Below are 20276 nucleotides of genomic sequence, written 5' to 3'. Positions count from 1 at the left end.
CCCAGAAGACCCAAATGACAGCAGAAAATGGTCTTTTGTACGTGTCACTGTTTTTTTGCTTAATTAAAAGCAAAGAGAAAGTTTTCCTCTTGTTTGCATGAATGGTCACATCAAACAGTACAGGAAAATCTAGGCCAAGCTGCTTTCAGCAGGCTAAGGAACATTATACTATTGCACTGCGTCCTTTCATAGTAGCGATGCTTCTTAATAAATGTCTGGCACCTTTTGAACTTTCTTTGGCACTGTTGGTTTTGCTTTTCACAAGTCCCCCAAAGCCCACCTTCCCCTCCCTCGCTCGCCGTGGCGCGGCTGTTGTTAGATGTGTTGGGTGGGATGGGGAGGCGAGGGACCGGCACAGGGATGCGCGGCAGCTGCATCCTCGCTGCCTGCCAAAATGGTGCCAGTTATATAACGCCCGCGCTGGGTAACGAGGTGAAACTCCGTCAACTCTTCTGCAGGAGGTTTCAGAGGGGTTGTGGCTGCTGGCTGGCTTAAAGGGTAAGAGGAATGTGTTTCTCGGGGGAAGGGGGGCACGCATATGTGTGTTAGTGGGTACGGTGCTAAAAAGGGGCTACAAAATTACAGCCTGAAATGTAGGTGCAGGCAATAATACCTCAGGCAAGCACGGCCACCCTGCACCCTTAGCATGTTGCCTGATCTTTTTAGGATATTGCTGCCTTGTGGAACAGCCCTGTAACTTCTTAGTACTGTTTTTCTGGTTTCCTCTAATGTGTCTGAAACACAATTAAGAATATGCTGTCCTTAAGCCACAATGGCTTTCCCTTAAATTTTATAGTGGTAATAACACTTTTTGAGAGAAGGCTGTGCTCAGGCAGTGAAATGCTTTACATCTAATGATCACAAGATGTTGACATTATTCAGAATGTAACTTGCTGGGGCTTCACTGTTGTTTTTTTGCACTTGTAGAGTTGTGCTTGTTTGCAGCTCAGCTGGTACTTTTGCTTGTCCAAGTGAAAATGCTCATGTTGAATGCTGACTGTGTGCTGGATGACTGTGTCCATGAGTGTCGGATACCCATGTCTGGTTTGGTTTAGGACTGGACCTATAGGTCTGGACACACTGGCTGCTGTCACAGAAGAGCTGATCAAATGTGTAGTACTCATGGAGCTACTGTTAAATGTGCATCTCAGAGCAGAAAGCAATCTCTGTTTACAGCAATATGAACAACAAAGAGAACCCCCAAGCTTTCTGGGGTTATGTTATGGGGGTTATGCTTGCTTTGTTAGTGCTATATGTGCTTAAAATATGTGGGAGTTACTGGTGAAACTGATGGTTCTGTTACAAAAACAGAAGGGTCGTGGAGAGGGGCTGTACATCCACAGCCCAGTTAGCTGTAAGCTCAGAAGATTCAAAGAGCAAGAAACAGAACCCAAATGAACCTAAATGAGCAAGGGGATCTAAATTATTCACGAACAGAAATGTTTGTTCCTGAACAGTCAGGTGCCTAAATCCAGAGCAGCCTCAGGCTGTGGGACTGGCACTGCGAGGGTGAGTGTTGTCCTAAAATGAACTGTGCAACAGAAAAATCACTTGGTATTACTTAGATAAAAGCTCATATCCCCCTGGGACTGTGAATCTCTTCTGCTCAGTTTTTAGACTCTTTTTTTGTTATAATCTAAAATGTACTTGCTGTGTTTTGGCAAGGGGAAAGGAGATACTTGGGGATGGGCTCTATCTGTTTCTTCCACTTTAGTTTTCTCCATGTGAGCAGGTTGCAGCTGGTTGAAAGCAAATTGAGCCGGTTTGGTCTTGGGCTTAAAGCTGAACCAAAACAGCTTCAGTCACACCAGGGCTGAAAAGCTTCAGCCTACCAGGCTCCCTGCTCTTGGGGTAGGGTGCAATTGAATAGAAGCAGCACAGGACTAGCAAGGAAACAAACTGATAAATGCACATAATTAGTCATAAAAATCATTATAATAATTGGAAGTGATGGACAGCCTTGCTGGGAATTTAAACATAGATGCCAAGAGTTAACCACATCTCAGACACTAAGCTCCACTATCTCCTTGGGGTAATTTCTGTCCTGCTGGACAGGAGGACAGGCAGAAACCTCTGCTTTCGCTTTCCAGGAGGGAGAGACAAGTTAGTCCTCCTGTGTGCGTCAGCAACGTAGCGGTTCCCTCAGGACTGCAAAAATAGCAATGGAGTTAGGCTTTTGATGGTGTAAGCCCCCAAGCACTGGGTGCATCACTGAGCAGAGGCAGAAGGTCATAAGTGACCATAGGTATAGGAATATCACACAGCTGCCCAGTTTTTCACATGTGATCACAGTGGTGTTGGTGGCTTTGTAGTTTTTGGAGCCCTATAGCTGAACCCTCGGGGACCTACTTACCATCTGCAGATGGTGAGCCTTGCCCTATATATCAAGTAGATTTCTCTCTGTGTGCATGCCCGCGATTAATTGCCACTATGAAATGGTAATAAAAAATTTAAAATGTCATTACAACATGGTGCGGAGCTGGGATTTGCCATCAAGCTGCAAGTCTCCTGTTGGTGAAGCTGCTCAGAGTTGACCTGAACTCTGCAATTGAATGGTTATTCCGCTCAACGAACTGCTCTCTGAGCAAGCTGACATTGCGCCCATTGTCTGTCACTGACTTGTGTGGATATGATTCTTTAGCGGCTTTCCTGAGTCTTTCCTATGGTGGAAAGTTAGCCTGGTCAAATCTCCCAGCAGCCAGATGCCTCAGCAAGAGCTGTGCTGGGCGTGCTTAGCCCAAAGAGTAACTTCCTTCTTCAAGGAGAGTTATTTTCATGTGGACAATGGTCATTTGCACTGCTGTGACTTCTTGACATTGGTACGCATTCTGAGAAAGTCCCCATGGGGATAAATTGGTGCCACTGAGCTTCTCTCTCCCTGATGTGGCTGCAAGACCAGTGCTGCCTTCTAGAGAGCAGAGTCACAGTGCAGGGTTATGTTGCAGAGCTGGATGCTGAGTAACTTTGCATCTGTTAGTTGACAGCCATCCTACCAAAGGTACCTGCAGGTACCTCATTTTGCCCCAAGAGTTTAGGTCCAAGCTGCAGCCAGTGAAGCTCTCAGCACAGAAACCTCAGTGGTGGGGTCAGAGCCAGGTTTGTCAGAAGTGCCCCAGCTTCAGAAAATAGAGGCTTTTGTTTTGGGGGAAAGAAGGGAGAGAACAAGAATGATTTCCAACAAGCTGATAAAAACCCTAAAGTAAATAACTAAGTGTTCTTCCATTTCCCTGTAGCTCTTGGAAAATTGCCCAGGTTGTCTTCAAAGAGCTCATTGTAAAATAGTGAGACAGTCTTTCCCCATAGGTATATCTTAAGATAGAAACATTTTATTTTCTCCATTTGGAATTATCATAGAATTACCTGGTCTTGGGATTACTGTGAAGACTTTTGGGAAATAATTCTCCTGGTCTACACTGAATGAGATGTGCTACAGCCATGCTGGTCTAGAGTTTTGTATAGCAAGGGAGGGAATGGTTCAGCACTCATTCTTGCATACCTGGTTCTAAAGGAGAAATCAGAGGTTTGATTTGGGTTATATTTAAATCCTTATGTCATCAGCAGTCAAACTGGTTCTGTTCTTTCATTTAAACTTTTTAAAATAAAAGTGAAGCTTGGGTACAAATGGTGGTGTTTGCCAAAACTGATTGACTCAGCCAATTTCTTTTCTAGTATAAGTATTTTGCTGCAGGAATTAGCAGATATCTATCTACTGTCAAATGTTTTAATATTGCAACACAAATATGTGTACATAGGAAGCAGAAGTTTTCCTCTGTGTGCACCCTCCTCTGTGTACCTGTAAGAGCAGTCTGGCTCTTACCTGCTGATGTGGAGCCCCTTGGAGAAGGTGCTGAGCCCTGTTGGCCGTGGAAAAGGTGCTGGTGCTGTCTGGTACCCTGGTGAGCTGAGCCCAAGGCAAACCGATAAATAGCAATATTTCCATTGACTTCAGTAGCCTTTTGATTAGATTGCCATTCCCTACATAGACTCGAGGAACAGAGTAATAAAGGTAATGAAGGATGAGTAACACAGATAAGTACAGATGCTCAGCCATCCTAGTCCCTCCAAAATGTCAGTCCATTGAACCCATTTGCTGTTCTGACCTTCTCTGGGCTAGAATTTGATTTTGAGCCTCCATGGGCAGGTGGATTGGACAGCCCCCTGCTCAAGTACTGTGTCAGCTGTGTGGAAAATATTGTGCCAGGCTGTATGTTTATTAATAAGCTGATTTTGTAAGGAGATGGAGCACTGCATCTGAGCTCTCGTGGCAGGGCCGGCTAATGATATTGGACAGCAAGCAACTGTCACTTTTGCTAAATCTGTCATATTGCAAGTAAGCTGCTTAGAGCATGCAGTTGAGGTGGGCAGAATGGCAGTCTAATCCACCTTAGGACTCTACCCAAAGTCAAATTTGGAGTCTGCCTTTCTGAAGAACACAGTTGTGCCCTGGAAACCGTTGTCTCAGAGGCACAAAGAAAGGTAAGGAGCAGAACAGTCGCCAGCTTTGCTGCATGAACTCCGTCTGTGTGTCTGCTCAAGGGCTTGTAGCCCCTCATCCCTGAGCAATGATAAAATTGGACTTCTGAGTAACAGAAGCAACATGGGATTTGTCAGAAAACATATCCTTGTACATTGCTTAGCAAATGCAGCACAGATTTGCAAGCAACCTGAGGAGCTGGAGCAGAGCCTTATGCAGAAAAGCTGAATGTTGTGAGACCCTGTCAGTAGTGTAGGATAATATTAAACTGTGTTGATCTTTGGCAGCCTTTGTGCTACAGAAGTGTTTATAGGTGTAAACATTAGACTATAGATACAGTTTCTTTGATGCTCTACACATGGGGCACAGTGCTGAGGTTTATGGGACAATAAAAGTCAGTGCTGAATGCTGTGAATAGTTTCCTCTTTGCAGGTCTTTATATCTGCTCTTAACTGTTCATCGGTGACATTTAACAGTGTTTAAGAATATCTTTGCTCCCCTTAAATTGTCGTGTCATCTGCACAGTGTTCCACATTAGAAGGAGTTTGCTGGTACTGTTGTGTTTCCTGTAGTTGCATGAGAAGATCCACATGAGGCTGGAGTGCTGTGTTAAGCTGGTCAGGAGATCGTGTGTGGAGTTTGAAGACTGTTGATTACAATATGCATTTCTAAATCATAGGACTGCATAAAATATGCCTGGAAGGAGCTTCAAGAGGCCTTTAGTTTTGTTGCTCCCCACAAGGAAATTCACAATAGTCAAAGGTAGAGGTGTACCTACATGCTTTGTAGAGTTAAAACTCAAGAAAACAGACAGGAAAGCAGTTTAAAGTGCTATCAGGAAAAGGGGATGGGAAATAGATCAAATGCCTCATTAAAATCACTTAGTGGCAGGGCTGTAGGTTCAGTGTGGAATTCCTGGCTGTCAGCCCACCAAAGCCAACGACACGCACATGCTCATGAGATACAGAGCTGAGGTCCCCTCTGTTTTCTGCAGGCACCAGGGAGCACCTGAGACTCCTTGGTGGCCATCATACCTGATGGGTTGTGTGACCAGGGATACAAATTCACAAGTAACTGCTTAAAGACCAAAGAAGGCAGGTCTCTTTTCTGCTTCCTGCCTTCTCCACTGCATCAGCACAGTAGTGGAAAAGTAGTTGAAAGTTGATCTTTTAAAAAGTTTTCTTCCAGCATTAGTTTTCAACCATGCAAGCGTGATTTTTCCATGCAAGGGAGGCTGGGAACAGCAGAAGTGCTTTTTCAAGGGCAAGATATGCTTGAGCTGGTCATGAAACTGCACCCTAAGGGCTGCTGAATCAGGCTGCTCGTAAAAGTCAAGAGCATTTTAATGTATGAGATGTTTATGTCCTTTCTTGAAGTGTTATAATGAGGATAAAGTGATAGCATCAGGGAAAAGGGGTCACCGAGTAGAGCCCCGGGGAAGTGCATGCCCACCTCCTCTGTGTTTACCTTAGGGTGTGTTTTGGTTACTGACTGCTAAACATTGCAAAGCTGAAGGTGCTTTATCACTCTTCTGAATTTCAAACAGTTTGTTGTGTCTTACTGGAGAGCACACCATTGGTAGCTTTAACCAGCTGTAATACAGAGGTTGTTCAGAAGCACAGCTCTGTTACCATAACAGCACTTTATTTTTATCTTCAGGAGGAAATATTTGTTGAAATTACCTTTTGGGCCCCAAAAGGTGAAGACATTTCTAATTAGAGTGGTACCTATGAGTATATGCAACTGGGGGTTTTTTGAGGTAGAAAAACGTTTACTGGTAGACTTATACATTCGGTTTGTGTGTTCTCTGCAGTCTTCATCAATTGTCTTGGGGTTTTATTGGTTGGCTTTAGCAGTTATTTAGGAGGTGATAGACAGTCTAGGTTTTTGAATGCTCTTTAAATGACTTTTTAACATAAGGCCTGCGAGGATGAGCATGCTGCATTGCCACTGGAGATATCCAAAAAGGCATCTATGCTTAAAAAGCACTCCTCAAATTACCACACCTACCAGGGAGATCCACCTTCTGAGGGCTCTAAGGCCTTGCTGCAGAACCCATGGACTGTGCTGGAGAGCACCCCAAAAAATTGATTCCTCAAAGTGTTTGAGGCCATGAACTACCAGATTGGTACTTGCTTACTATGATGGTTGAACTTTCATTGTCCAATTGTTTCAGTGGCTACAACTTGCATTTAAAGCTAGGCACCAGAGAGATAGTCTGTAAAATCTCTTCATGGTCTACTCTCAGAGAAGACCTCTTTGCTGCCCTGATCCTAAAACTTATGTTCCCAGAAGGTCAATGGCAAGCAATACTGTGAGCTAAAAGTACCTGGTGGGAAAGGTATGAGAATAAACCTTCCAAAGCAACGTAAGGCAGACCTATTTTTGGGCAGAAAGGTTTTATCCTTCTTAATGTTGTGGATTTTATATTTTTTTAAGTGTTGCATACAAATTGTGACATGTTCCAGAAAGTGCTTTAGAAACCTTTATCATTAGGTAGACTGAATTCTTTCCTATAGATTTTTATTATTTGAAAGCATACAGTGGAATTCATCAGGAGGTGTCATTCTCTTCCTGTCTATGCCAGTGCATCACTCATCAGTGCAGAATTCATCTTTTTTATCTATGAAGCTGAACAAAACAAAAAAGATTTTCAGTTGTCATCTTCTCAAATCCTTGCTATATAGGTATCAAAAAATTTTTACTAAATACTGCTGTTCTACTTAAGTCTTTAAAGGAACCTCATCCAAAATGTTTACTTTGCAGGTGAGATTCAGTTTCCAGGTAATATGGGACTCTGCTGCAATCCAGAATAAATTAAAGAAAAATGTGCAGGCATCAAAGAACATTAGTAAATTTAACTACTGGGGTTGGAAAGTTGGCATTACTTCCTTAAAAATAGCTCATCTCACAGGAAGCTGGCATAATTTAAAATCAGTTGCACATAGAAGACCCCCTAGTGACCATCTCAGGCAGGAGTGAGTTGAGGTTTATGCAGGTACATTTGTTTCAGACACTGCACCTTTCTTGGAAACTGGTCTCTTTCCAAGCAATCCAGTTTGGGTGTCCTGAGTTGCTTTTCAGAGGTTTGACACTGTTCAGCTCCAGTGAATCTAGCTGTGGGGTTAGCGTCCCTGTGCCATGTGCTGCGTGTTCTGAAAATCCCACTGGTCACCGATTGCTTGGCCTGCCCTGCCCTGGACCAAGGGTTTGCTGGAGGAATTTAGTTTTAAATAACATTTTCACTGTCTAGATCTTTATCATTGTTAGAAGAGAACTTACTGTGAAGGGGCCACAGACTGCACGTTCTCACAAGTGCAGCTGTGTTTGCACAAGCCAGGATTTGTTCCTGGGGAGTGGGAGGGTGGGAACTCTTCTCCTGCCAGCATGCAGGGGGACACTTCTGCAGCCTGGCTTCATCTCGCTCAACTGAAATTTCTCATTGGGCTCTACCAGAAGGTATTTCTGCAGCAGTTCTGATGGTCTAACATCCTCCAGCTACCCATAAATGCATGCTAACACTGTTAATTTTATTTGCTTGGTTTTGGCTGGTGGTTGGATTGGGGTATGGAGTAGTTTTGATCTTTTTGAGCTGGATGCTGTGGTTAAGGCTTCTTCATAAAGACACTAAACCAAGGAAGTTGAGCTGTGTTAGAAATTACATGGGTAACATTTCCAATCTTGCCCCCTGCTGAATGAAAACCATTGAAACACAAAAGCCATGAAAAGCTAGACTGAATTTTCAGCTTGCACAGCAGCGCTTTTTGAATAGGGATGAACCCTAGCACGAGCTCAAGTTTCACTGCAGCATTTGTTGAATAAGGGCCTAAATGAATAACATCAAGTAATAGTTGGTGTAAGAACTGGCTTCAGCTATGTAAGAAATTCAGGGCTGTATTTCTCAGACACACAAGCCCATTGCGACACCAAAATGGAAAAATTAACTTTGCATTCACCTGTGCTGAAATTTGGTGGGTTGCAATGGATTTGCATTGGAAATGGCTCAGTAACAATACGCTGGGTGACCGTGCTGTTGAAACAGAAGTTAGCAATGGTGTTTGGATACAGCTCTCATACGGGAGAATAAAAAAGGCTGTTAAGACATTCTTTTGTGAAATAGCACCAGGCAAAGCACTGAGCACATGGCAGTGTGTGGGAGAAGAAAAAGTGCATTAAGGGTTCTCTATCTGTTGCGTGAGTCATCAAAACTTATGTAAATGTGCCTTCTTATAAGCTGTATTTATCTTATTCATATAGAGGAGTCAATAGTAATGGTTCTGTCTTTCCTGAGCAGCAGCGATGTAGGTATGGAGTACAGTATTTTCTTAAGCAGCATTACATATGTCCATTATCCCTGTGGATCATGGAAGACAAGAGACTAACTAAAAGCAATTCCCCATGACTGTTACTTGGAAACTTAAACAAAATCCCAGACCCTCTAATCCAGGATGGTAATGCTATCTAATCTGTTTTTGAAAGGCAGGTATGAGAGTCTGAGTAACATGTCAGTTTAAAATAATCTTCCTTCTATATATCTCTGCATGTGCTTCAGCAGGGATTTGATGTGAAGGTTAAGAGGCTTTGTTAGCATAGTTGCAATTTTCTTGAATTTTTTCACAACCTAGTTGTAGCTCACCAGTGAGAACTGGCAAGAGTCAAAATATGGTGTGACCGCAAGAAAAAGGATCTCTGATGGTGTAGGTTCACAGTCAGAAAAGTGCTATGACAGTCGTCCAGTGTGATTGACATATTTTGGGAGTGCTTATGCTTCATACCCTATTCCCAAGTAGAAGACACTGCTCTTTCAGACATCTTTCTATGCAATCAGTCCTTCTGCTTTAAAGATGAAAAAAATAATATATATTAATAATGAGAGGGATCCTAACAGATTGATATTTCACAGGGTTTTAGGGATGAACCTCTGTCTCCTGAAGTCAGAGGCAGCTTGGCCTTTAACAAGGATATTTAGTCACTGTGTAGTCTAGCAGAGTGCAATTATCTTAATAGACGAGAGTTATCTAAAAGGACATTCTGTAAACGTCAAACAAGGTTCGACTGGAGTTCCTTGTGCATTTTATTGTGAGTAACTAGATTTTGGACAAGAGAATATATATTTTAGAAATCTATCCATATGTGGAGTAATTGGAAATTCATCCATAGTTAAATGAGTAACAGACAGTTTCTAGTGCTTGGATTTTGAGAGCTAGAGTAGTTTTTAGAAAGGCTGGCTTTCTGAAGAAAATGAGGCTTTTTAATGTAATGTACGTTGACCTTTGGGAGTGGTTTTGGATTTGGGCCATCATTTCAACCACGGGCATGCTACAAACTTTAAACAACCCAGGGAGACACCTGAGGTCTTTGTTGTACCGATATCCTCTGGTGCCACAGGGCTACCAGTGTCCACCGTAACGGTGACCCTCATATCAGGCCTGTGAGGTTTAACCTGGCTGTCTCCTTTCTGATGTGGTTGGTTGACGTTTGAACTCTATATAAGTTCTAGATTTTCAGCTCTGGAGCCCAGGAGAGCAGGAAGGAGGCTCTTGGCTCCAGTGCCGTAACCGGCTTGGTCCGGGCAGGGCAAGTTATTTTCTTCCAAGCAAATATTTGCTAAGTGCATGGGGGAGAGTTTGTATGCAATTTGTTGGCATTGTGTCAATACAGTTTTGTTCTGATGTGCGGTTTAGAAGTTTAATTAACATGAACTTTGTAATATGTGCTTGGAAGTAAATAGCAGGTGCGTCTTCATTTACTTGGCAGAAGAGTAACACTTCTTTAGGAGATATGAAAGCTTTTCTTAGTGCGTGTGACTGTATTCACTAGTACCCTGCAGGCCGTTCCACAGGGCACTCACTTCTGAAGCCTCTGTAAGCCCAAATATCAGGTTTAGAGGAGACTTGAGTGCTGTACAAATTTTGTGGTGAGTCTTTGCACAGAGGGTGAGTTTCATCCTAAAACCTGAACACTGTGCAGACAAGCAGGCAGACCCAACGCCAAAGGAGATGATGACTCCATCAGCTTGGCTGTTGTGCAGAGCCGCTTAAGGAAAATGTATCAGATACACAGGCTGACATTACCTTGTGGATTTTATCATGTTAGTGATCAAAAATTTCCAACATAAGCAGAATACTCACCACTGAACAGTTTTCATTTGGAAGGACTTGTCTGAGAACCTGGCTGTCCACCGAATTATAAATCTCGTCCAGCAGCATTTTATAACAGGAGCCCTGATATAACCTTTAGCAGAGAATCACAGATGGGAACCATGTGAGAAGGCTACTGTACTTTTGGTGCCATCTGCACTGTAATCATCCCGTAAAAGTGTCTTATCCTACCACTGATACATCATCCTCTGATGTCTCATCCATAAAGTCTGGTTCTGAGGCCTTGCAGATTATTTACATGTGGGGTTTCCGTTGCAGAACCCAAGGCTCAGGCTGATCAGTAGTGAAAAGTCACTGTCAGTGGTGAGAGCTCTTCTTAGAAGAAATCAAGCCTTACCAGAGCTGTCAGACCTGTGAATGCTGTCACACATTTAACTTTTAACCATCTAAACGATGAGTCCTTATTAGCTTCCCTGGAATCGCCTGCATGCTCAGGGCCAGGTACAGCTATATGTGTCTTCAGGGCTTGGGCTCAGGTGCAAAGGAGAAAAGCCCAGTTTTGGGAGTGATCCTTCCCATGTGGTCACGTCCTGGCTCACCGGCAAGGTCTGTTCTCCCTGCACTGCATCCCTCGGTCTATCACAGATGTTCTCATGCATCTTCTGGTCCTTTTAGTGCACCATCTCACATCTGGGATAACAATGTCATTGTGCTCTGTGTTTTCCAAGAAAAGCTTTAATCATTTCATAAGCGGCTAAAATATGCATGGCTGCTAACTTCGCTATTAACATAACATTTACAACATGCTTAACAACAAGGACCAGATTTCTCATGGGTGATTAGCTTGGCTGGGCTGAACTGAGCACAACAGCCAAAATTCTCTTACTTTTCTCCTGTTCATTTGCCTGTGACTGTTCTTTACCCCTACTTAATTTCTGCTTCTGTTTTGTTCTTTCATTCAGATTGGACAACTCTGTTACTCTAAAGCACCAGACTGCTAAATTGTCTTCTAGCACCCTGATACAATGGATATTTTTTCCAGGTTGTCATTATAGAGAGGTAGAGTAGATATGTATTTTTTCCAAGGTTATGCAAGAATAGGCATCATATGTTAGTTGTCCCTCGTCTCCATACATGATCTGCTATGGTGAATAGGTTATTACTGGCTCGTTTTTCGGTAGTCATCACCCGCACTTGGATACAGAAGCTGCAGTGGGTGATGTTTTTTTCTCTGGACTTCCTTATAACTCTTCTTTCATCTGCCTGTGATTTTTATCTGCCTATTGAAATTTCATGCATTCTAGGGGGCTGGTAGCCCAGATGTTTTTGTGACAATGGTGTCTTTATCATCAGGATTTCATAATTAGGCAATTATTTTTTTTACAATACAGTCATTTCAATATTTTTGTGTAATAAGCAGTTAGATATTACAATCTGCTAGAATTGCATTTTTGTGTAAGTACCGATTAGAACAGATTTTAATTTTACAATTTCAGAGATCTAAATTATTCATTGTAGTAAAGAAAAATGACTTTTTATGTCTTTGAGAACATTTACTTTTGTGTTGTGCTTATGCCAGCTAGAGTGAAACACTTCCATATGTTTTTAATCTTACACTAAGTTAAAGCTGCTGGTAAAAGGGTGAAAACATGGTTTATGATGATGCAAGAAAATGTAGCTAGAATTTTTAAGACACTGCAGCGTCCTGTCTTCTCCTGCTCTGCAATAGGGAAGTCCAAGTGTCAACAGAAATAAAATCTTAGTCAGTTTGAGCCAGCTAGAAGGTGGAATAACTTCAAGACATTTTGTTCTGACTATTTCACCCAGTTCTTTTTGCATCTAGCTGGAATGTTTGACCAGAAGTAATTTTATTTCCACTCCTTCCTATTTTGTCTGTGTGTTTCAGCTGAGAGATGCAATGGAAGCAATTGCCTACAAAAATGGGCATATTCTAGTAAATATTAATTTATCATTATTTCCCTAAAGAAATCCCTCTATAACTTGTCTCTACTCTGTCTTACTACTGTTATTTGTTCTCCCTGCTGTTCAGTAAAATATTAATCCTTTCAACTGTTAAGCCTATACTTAGTCTTTCAGTTTATCTTTTGCTTTGTAGTGGCTGGTGTTAAACACTGATTTCTAAGGATGTCTACAGAGGCAGATATAGTTTCAAACAACACTGGATGAGTACAATTTGCTGTTTCTTTGATTCTTTTATTTCTAGCAGAAAACTGCCTGCAAACTTTACTCCTAGTCCATCTCCATTTGTGTTTTGATGGAAAAAGTCCCAAATGCTTTAGGCAAACACAATACTTTGAACATGTAGACAGTGCTGTGATGAACTAGGGCCCCATTAAGCTCTCTCTGATCCTGCAATGCCAGGGCTGTGCTGAGACAACCTGGTGCTCATGGAAACCTTGTGACTACGATTTCCTTTTGCTGGGCTTCTGGATAGTTTTCGACTCATGCCTTCTGCCAAAATCTGCAAGGGCTGCTTAGTATCTCTCCACTGGCTCAAGTGAAAAGTAGGTTACCAAAACACACAGCAAGTCTTCTAGGTGCTTTCTGCTTTAGCACTGATCCAATGATACAGCTCTCCTCTGCTCTGGCAGGAGGGCAGCAGTAGTGTAATTGGCCTTGTTTTGTCCCAGGAATACAACATGAAAATACATGATCCACCGTGCTGTGAGACATACTAACTCCGTGGCTAGCATTTGTCACCTGACCCATTTGGGGACAGCAGGTGTCAAGCATGGACTGTCCCTGGATGATGAGTGCCACAGGTTCCTGCTTTTCTTGTCTGCAGGCTACTGACACTGTATCCAGGTGCATTTCAGCCAACGATACCACTTTTTTAATTTTAAAAATTGAAGATAAACTCTAAATAAGATGCAGGAGAAAATTCCCAATTCCCCAGGAGTTGCCCTGGAGAAAAGGGATACTGCATATCCTTGAGAATGTATCTGTACCCTCATATTTAGCAGTTCTCCAAGATCCCTCATTAACTTGAACACAGGTAGCAAAGTGTATGAGCATGAGATCAGCTTGGCTGCTTTTCAGGTTGAAGGGAAACCTGAGATGGGGAGAAATCTGGGGGAGCAAAGAGGAGAAGAGGAAGGCGGGTGCCATCCCAGAGCCGGTGGGTGTTGATGGCTGTTGCGTGTTGATGGCTGTTGCTGCTGCCCTGTTGAAGGAAGAACAGGCATGGAGAGCTATCCCAAGAGAGCAGCTTTTGCTGGTCACAGAGGTCCTCAAGTCTTCCTTACCTTTAAAAACTGAGCCATGTAGTCTCTGAATACCACATCAAGTCAGGATGAGGGAATTGGAGTGAAAATAGCTAAAGCAACACTACAGAGGTAAAACAGGTCTCCTTCATGAAGTGCTCCCTTGGACAAATTTTTCACCCATGGCTGTGATGCTGATGGTGGCACCGGTGCTGTAGGAAAAATCGGAGGTTCCTCTATGTGTCAGCGTGATGGACTCTCAGGTCCAAATTCTGCTGCATGGAGCATGCATGTTTGGACGGTGGCTTTCAATAACTCGAGAATAGAAACTGCTCTCTTATTCCTGTCTAACCTTAAATGATTTTTGTGGCCAGAATGAAGTAAATGATGACCACATCTCATCTGACTCTTCCCAGCCAGACCCACTATTTCCCTCTGAGAAGTTAAGTAAGAGATGACGTCGCAGTCTGCACCAGGGGTGGCTTTCATGTCAGGTGGTGTTCAAAAAGTAGGTTACTGGGTCAGGAACAGCAAGTTCTGACTGTTTGCCAGCCAGCTAGGCCTTTTTTTTTTTTTTTCCCACAATGTTTATACTGCTGTGACCAGCCATGCTAAAGTGAGTCTAAACCGAATGCAAGCCCTGCTATAAAACACTAAAAGGTGTTTGAGATTGACTTGTCCTTCTGTACTTGCATCAGGTTATCAGTTTGTGGGATGCTTGCTTTATGGTAGCTTCCTTTTTTGAAACAAAGCAACTTGAAATCCAGTTGCTAGAAGCACAAGACTGTCCTTAAATGACTAGCTTGAAGTCAAAAAACTTTCTAAGCTCTCCGGAGAGTGCAGAGACCTGGGATTACTCAGAATCCAATACCGGGAGAATTTGCTCCCAGATCTGAGGATATGTTAGAGAGATCCCCTGGGATATCTGCAAAATTTGGATCTAGCTCAGGATACTGAAATTTGGATTAAAGGAGCTTTGATTCAGGCCCCGGTCTGTTTGAAACACCCCCAGATGCTTGCACTGCTTTGTCCAAAACTGATTCCTCCCCCCGCAGGTGTTCTGTTCTTTTAAGCCTCTGCAAAGCCAGAGCTCATGTACATGCAGACAGAGGGCAGCTGGAACAGGATGGGATCCCCCAAAGGAGAGCAAAGTGCCAGGCTAAGGGCGGGAAACCTGATGGGGAATACAAGGAACACAATTGCAGGCGCCTTCCCAGTGAGAGCACAGTGGCAGGAGGATTGCGGAGGCAAAGCTGCGCCCCGCTGCACGTGGGGGTTGTCCCTGTCCCAAGCAGCAGGCCCGTGGTCCCTGGTGTGCTGGGTGATGGCAGCCAGGCAGAGTGTCCTGGTGCTGCCATGGGCTCCAGGTACAGGTGAGAGTTCAGAGAAGGGCAACAAAGCTGGTGAGGGGCCTGGAGCACAAGACTGATGAGGAGCAGCTGAGGGAACTGGGGCTGTTCAGCCTGGAGAACAGAAGGCTGAGGGGAGACCTTGTCACTGTCTACAACTACCAGAAAGGAGGTTGTAGCATGGAGGGGGTTGGTCTCTTCTCCCAAGTAACAAGTAATAGGACAAGAAGAAATGGCCTCAAGTTGAATATTAGGAAAACAAATTTTAACAGAAAGAGTTGTCAAGCGCTGGAAGAGGCTGCCCAGGGAAATAGTTGAGTTGCTATCTCTGGAGGTATTTAAAAGACACAGAGATGAGGTTCTTAGGGACATGGTTTAGTGCCAGTGTTAGGTTAACTGTTGGACTCAGTGATCTTGAGGGTCTCCTCCAACCAAAATGATTCTATGATTCCATCACTTCATGAGGGGAGCCCAAAGGCAGCAACAGCTCCTGCTTCATTCTCAGGGCTGGCACAAGCCCTTCCTGAGCCTGACTGCTCCAGAGGTCGCATCCAACCACCGTTACCACCAGCGTCACACAGCTGGGCTGCCCAAGAATTGCACTTGGGTGTATAATGTTATATCCAAAAGGAAATTGCTTTGATGTTGGAGGCAAGCTTTCTTCTTGATCAGTGCCTATGTGCCCGGATTTCTACAGCCTGATCCTGCATCCCTTCTCCCTCTGTTTAAGCGCTGAGAGTGTGGTACACAAGGGATGGGTGGCCTGGCTTAAAACATTTGAATAATCTCACCAATAAAAATATTACTCAAAGCAAAGCCTCAGAATATGTTCAGTGGCTCACTGCCAAAGCTGACTTAATACAAAACTATGTGGGCCATTCAGACAAGTGATTCATTGAGTTTTCAGTGCTTCCAAAAATTCATCTAAAAGAAATTAAAGGAAAAAAAAAAAAAAAGGCAGGATTTGAAGAAAGATTGCACCTCACAAAATCTCTCTTAAATCACAGAGAGCTTTTTGCTGCCAGACCAGCTGTAGCAGGACAGAGAAAGAACAGCGTTGTTTAATGCTCCTCACTGAGCTAAAATGGCATCTAATCACAACGCATCAGCAGCGCACCCAGAAAATATTCGCGCAGCCTACAAAGGCCACCCTCAGCACTATGGTTTTCACATGCCTCTTCATGTTTCTTACCCACGACTTGAAAATATCTGACTTTCTGCAACTGGAGGAAAAACATGTTGCTCAAAGAAAGGCAAGGTGGGTAATGCAGCAAATAAATCCATGAGTCTCTGTATTTCAAATTAGGGAACATTTTCTCACTGTTTAATGAAATGCAAGTCAAACTGCAGCATCTCTTAGGAGATGTGTTATTTATGAGAGACTATCAGCCTCTCGGGGTTGCAAAGGTTCCCTACTGGTGATGGCTCAGCAGGGCCCCGGTTATCACCGCTGACTTACAGTTCCCTCTCCGCTGGCAATCAGCTCAGCGACTACCAGAGAATATATGTTCAGCCTCACCCTGAAGACCCCGGTCCAGAGAGGTGCTGAGTGTTGGGTGTGGGAAGCAGCATTACAAGAGGCAGCGAGGAGGTGAATGGCTCACCCCCTGTGTGCCCCTTTCTTTCTTTGAGGGCTGGATCAGATTCGTAGCTGATAAAAGTAGATGTGGTTCTGTTGCCTTCAGAGGAGTTGCACTGACACGTGCTGGCGCAGAATCTGTCCAGGTGTCTGTTTAGAAGCAAGAGCTCTAAAGCTTTAAGAAAGACGTGCATTTAAAATGCAAAATACCCAGCATTAGTTCTTGCTGGCCTTGTTCCTTAGGGGATTGTGTTGATGCTAACTTGGCCTGGAAGTTGACCTGTGTGAAAATCTGTGTCTTTCTCTCGGGCACCAAGTCCTTGGTGAGTTTGCAGTGGTTGTGCAGCTCGGTTCTGCCTTCCCCTTCCCGCTACGGGGTCAGCAAAGGAAGTGATGGTCTGTTGATTAGAGAGCGCTGCCACATCACACGTGCTCGCTTCTGCTCCTGCCCCTGCGCTGCTTTGTTGTGTGATCTTATGCAAAGCCTGTAGCTGTGCTTGGCCTTGATTTCTCTCTTTGCAAAATGGTGACGACAGTGCTGAGTGCTTTTACCTAGACTTTTTTTTTTTGGGGGGGGGGAGTGGAAGGTGACATAAAAGAACAGAAATTTGTGCCTGTTCTTCATCCCTACTGCACAAGTAGCTCACCAGCCCAGCTTTGTCACTTTGACAGCTGTAGCATGGAAGTAAAAATATCAAAGCCTGATATAAGGGTTCTGCTTTGGATCTCACAAACCGTTATTATGGCAAAGAAATGCCCTAATAATACTCTGCTTCCAGTCAAAGAAAATACATGTACTCTCCATGTATGGGATTCTGACCTGTAAATCTAGTTACACTTAATAAGATGTAACAGTTGCTCAGGGGACTGATAATAGGATATAGAGTCCTTTATCTCTGTGTCACGCGTTGAAATCCAGACCAGGCCATTAGCAATTTAAACATATTACCATCTGATGCCTGTCCAGTGACCTGTGCAAAATGAGTCTCAGCTCAGCAGCCAGTGCATAAACTTTTGGGGTTTCAGGTTGCAGGGTTTTTCTCTTATTTTTTTTTTTTTTCCCTTTTTATGAGGGGGAAGTGTCTTTTGCAATCCTGTTCCTGCCTTCATTAGCACCACGGCCAGCTGTTTGTAGTCAGGCAAGCAGCCAAGCAAACATGGGGCTGTGGTGTTTTCTTACCATAAGGTGGTTTTCCAAATCAAAGCTGAAGTGTGTTAGAGCAAGGCCCCTGGGAGAGCAGCCAGCGCTGGCTCTACAGATACTGAGTTTGTTTTGGGACTAAATACACAGTTGTGTTCTTTTGGCTTCTTAAGACAGCAGCTATTTAGGAATATGAAAATAATAGCTTGCAAAGAACGATGCATGTGTTTCCTTTCTTTCTGTCTCACATGAAAAAATACTGCAAATATGTATTTTCAATAATTTTTCCAAAAATGGGAGAGAATGAAGAAAACCTTTACTACTGTAATTTCATTCAGACACAGACATGTTTGTATTCCATTAATTATGGTGAGACTTTATATTATATATATATCTTTCCCATTTATTTATACCTGGTAAGATGAGCTGATGATGAGCAGAGATGCCATTAAGGTAAGCACGTGTACTGCACATAGAAGGATCACGAGCATCCTCTTGGATACACTTAATAAAATATTCAGCTCTTTCTGAATATAGAAGAGGGCTGTGACACAGATCACATCATCAGATCCTCATCAGCTCTTGGCCTGCTCACCTCTCTGCAGCTCCCCAGATGCTCAGTGGTGCTACTCCAGATTAAGTGGACAAAGCCAAGCTTGAACATTAGCTGTTTTCTCTTTACTTACACCAGAAGTACATATATTTTTTCTTATTAATAGGAAGTGATCAAGGCAAATGAAGTCTAGAGTTGGCTTTTTCTGGCCACCACAGGGAATGATTAACCTTTTAAATACCAGACTGGTAACAAAGTCTTGAGAGCCCACAGCAGGCTATTTCCATGCCTGTTGTTTATGACTATTTAATTGTCCCCCATGAAGCACAAAGTTAAGAAGGTTAGCTGGAAATTGGGCAAATCAGCCATTGTCAGGGAGTGTTTGAACATGGTGGAGTCAGTCACCTCAACCCCAGATTCATCAAAGCCCATAACAAATGAGGGGTGAAACCCCCTCTCTCAGCACACGAGTATGCACAGCAACCCTCAAACAACCCCTTCCCTAGGCTGTGCTGCGATGAAAACCGGTTTTATTTATATTCAACCTGAAACTATAGAAATCTTTTTATTCCTGCTCCTGCCTCTGTCCCCTTTCAATTTGGTGTTATGTGCTAACGAGGTTTGAAATGTGGTCGGTGTTGCAGGGGAGAAGTCCAAGGGGGAGACCATGCGGTGTGGGGGGTGGCAGCCTCGGGTGCTGCGTGTGGGTCCTTTGCTTGCAGAGCCCGGCCATGCTGACGTGCAGCAGCTCGGGGCTGCTGGAGCCACGTTCTCCCTGGGCTGAGGGGCTACCTGACCACTTCTGGGATTTGTTGGCTGAGGAAGGGACATCAATTCCAGCTCCATGGCTGAAGCTCAATAGGAATAATTGCGTGGTACCCGCCTGAAATGCCCCCAGTGATTTCAATGGGAGAGCTGCTCTCCCACACCTCCTATCCTAGGCTGGTGGGTCGTGCCCTGATTTTGCTGTTTCACTGCTGTGTTTTATGCTAGACTTGGCTGGGCTTTGCCCTGCGATGTGTGGCTGTCAGTCCATCCGGATTCTTCACTGCACTCTGGGTCTCCCTCAGCTGAAAGGCTCTTTTTCATTCTTACAGGAAATTATTTCGTTCTTCTGTCCTTAGTGGCTTGGGGTTTTCCACAGGCAGGACATATGCTGCTGCTCCTCTGTCACAAGCAGCCAGGGGTTATTTAACTACCAGCATCTCTCTAAAAATAGAAATTCATGTCTCCAAATACTTACACACATTTTCATTAGTATATACAGTGAGCTTTCTCCCAGCTATCCTAGTCTATTAATAACAGCTCCAAAGCTTTTGGCTTGCCTAAGCATTTAGGAAAATTCACTTTTTCCAGGCAGGGGCTGTTGGTATTTCTGTAGTCTGAGATCAGAGCTACCATTCTGTTCACTTGCTCAGTGATGGAGAGGAGGTGTGTGGCTCATATACCAATTTCTTTCTTTCCTGTGGCCTACTCTTTCCCAAGGAGCACAGAAGCACGGAGTGGGCTGTATCTTTTACTTACCCTTTTACTAAGACCTGACCACAAAGATGGGGACAGGGAAGAATCAGAAAATTTGGATATGTGTTCAAGTGTAGGAAATGGCAGGGAGGGAGAAAAAATAGCAAAGATAAGAAAGCATGTAAAGGAGGTGAATTTTTGTTGTGAAGGCATTAGCTGAGAGTCAGCTTTTGCATGCTTTTTAAATAAGGCATTCTCCTGGAAAATAAAGATCCTGATTGATTACAAAACCCTCAGGGATTTTTGAGGTCAGAGCTCCGCTAGGAAAGGGCACAAACAAGACTGAGAAGCAATGCCATTTGCAAACAGTTTTGTTACTTTTCAGTGGGAAATG

The 20276-nt window shown here is 43.7% G+C and overlaps 1 protein-coding gene across 3 annotated transcripts in view; it reads left to right on the top strand.

Annotated features, from left to right (window-relative positions):
* Nucleotides 1-357: 357 nt before the first annotated feature.
* Nucleotides 358-20276, top strand: part of PASD1 (PAS domain containing repressor 1) — a 101115-nt gene continuing 81196 nt past the window's right edge. Inside the window, exon 1 of one of the 3 annotated variants that reach the window (XM_065077831.1) lies at nucleotides 358-498. The gene's annotated coding sequence lies outside the window, so the exon portion shown is untranslated. The remainder of the gene's footprint in view (nucleotides 499-20276) is intronic. The other 2 variants (XM_065077830.1, XM_065077827.1) reach the window with 2 other exon arrangements.

The sequence above is a fragment of the Columba livia genome, chromosome 12, assembly GCF_036013475.1.
Source record: "Columba livia isolate bColLiv1 breed racing homer chromosome 12, bColLiv1.pat.W.v2, whole genome shotgun sequence".
NCBI lineage: Eukaryota > Metazoa > Chordata > Aves > Columbiformes > Columbidae > Columba > Columba livia.
The sequence above is the reverse complement of the archived record's forward strand: the minus strand, read 5'-3'. Positions and strand labels throughout refer to the sequence as shown.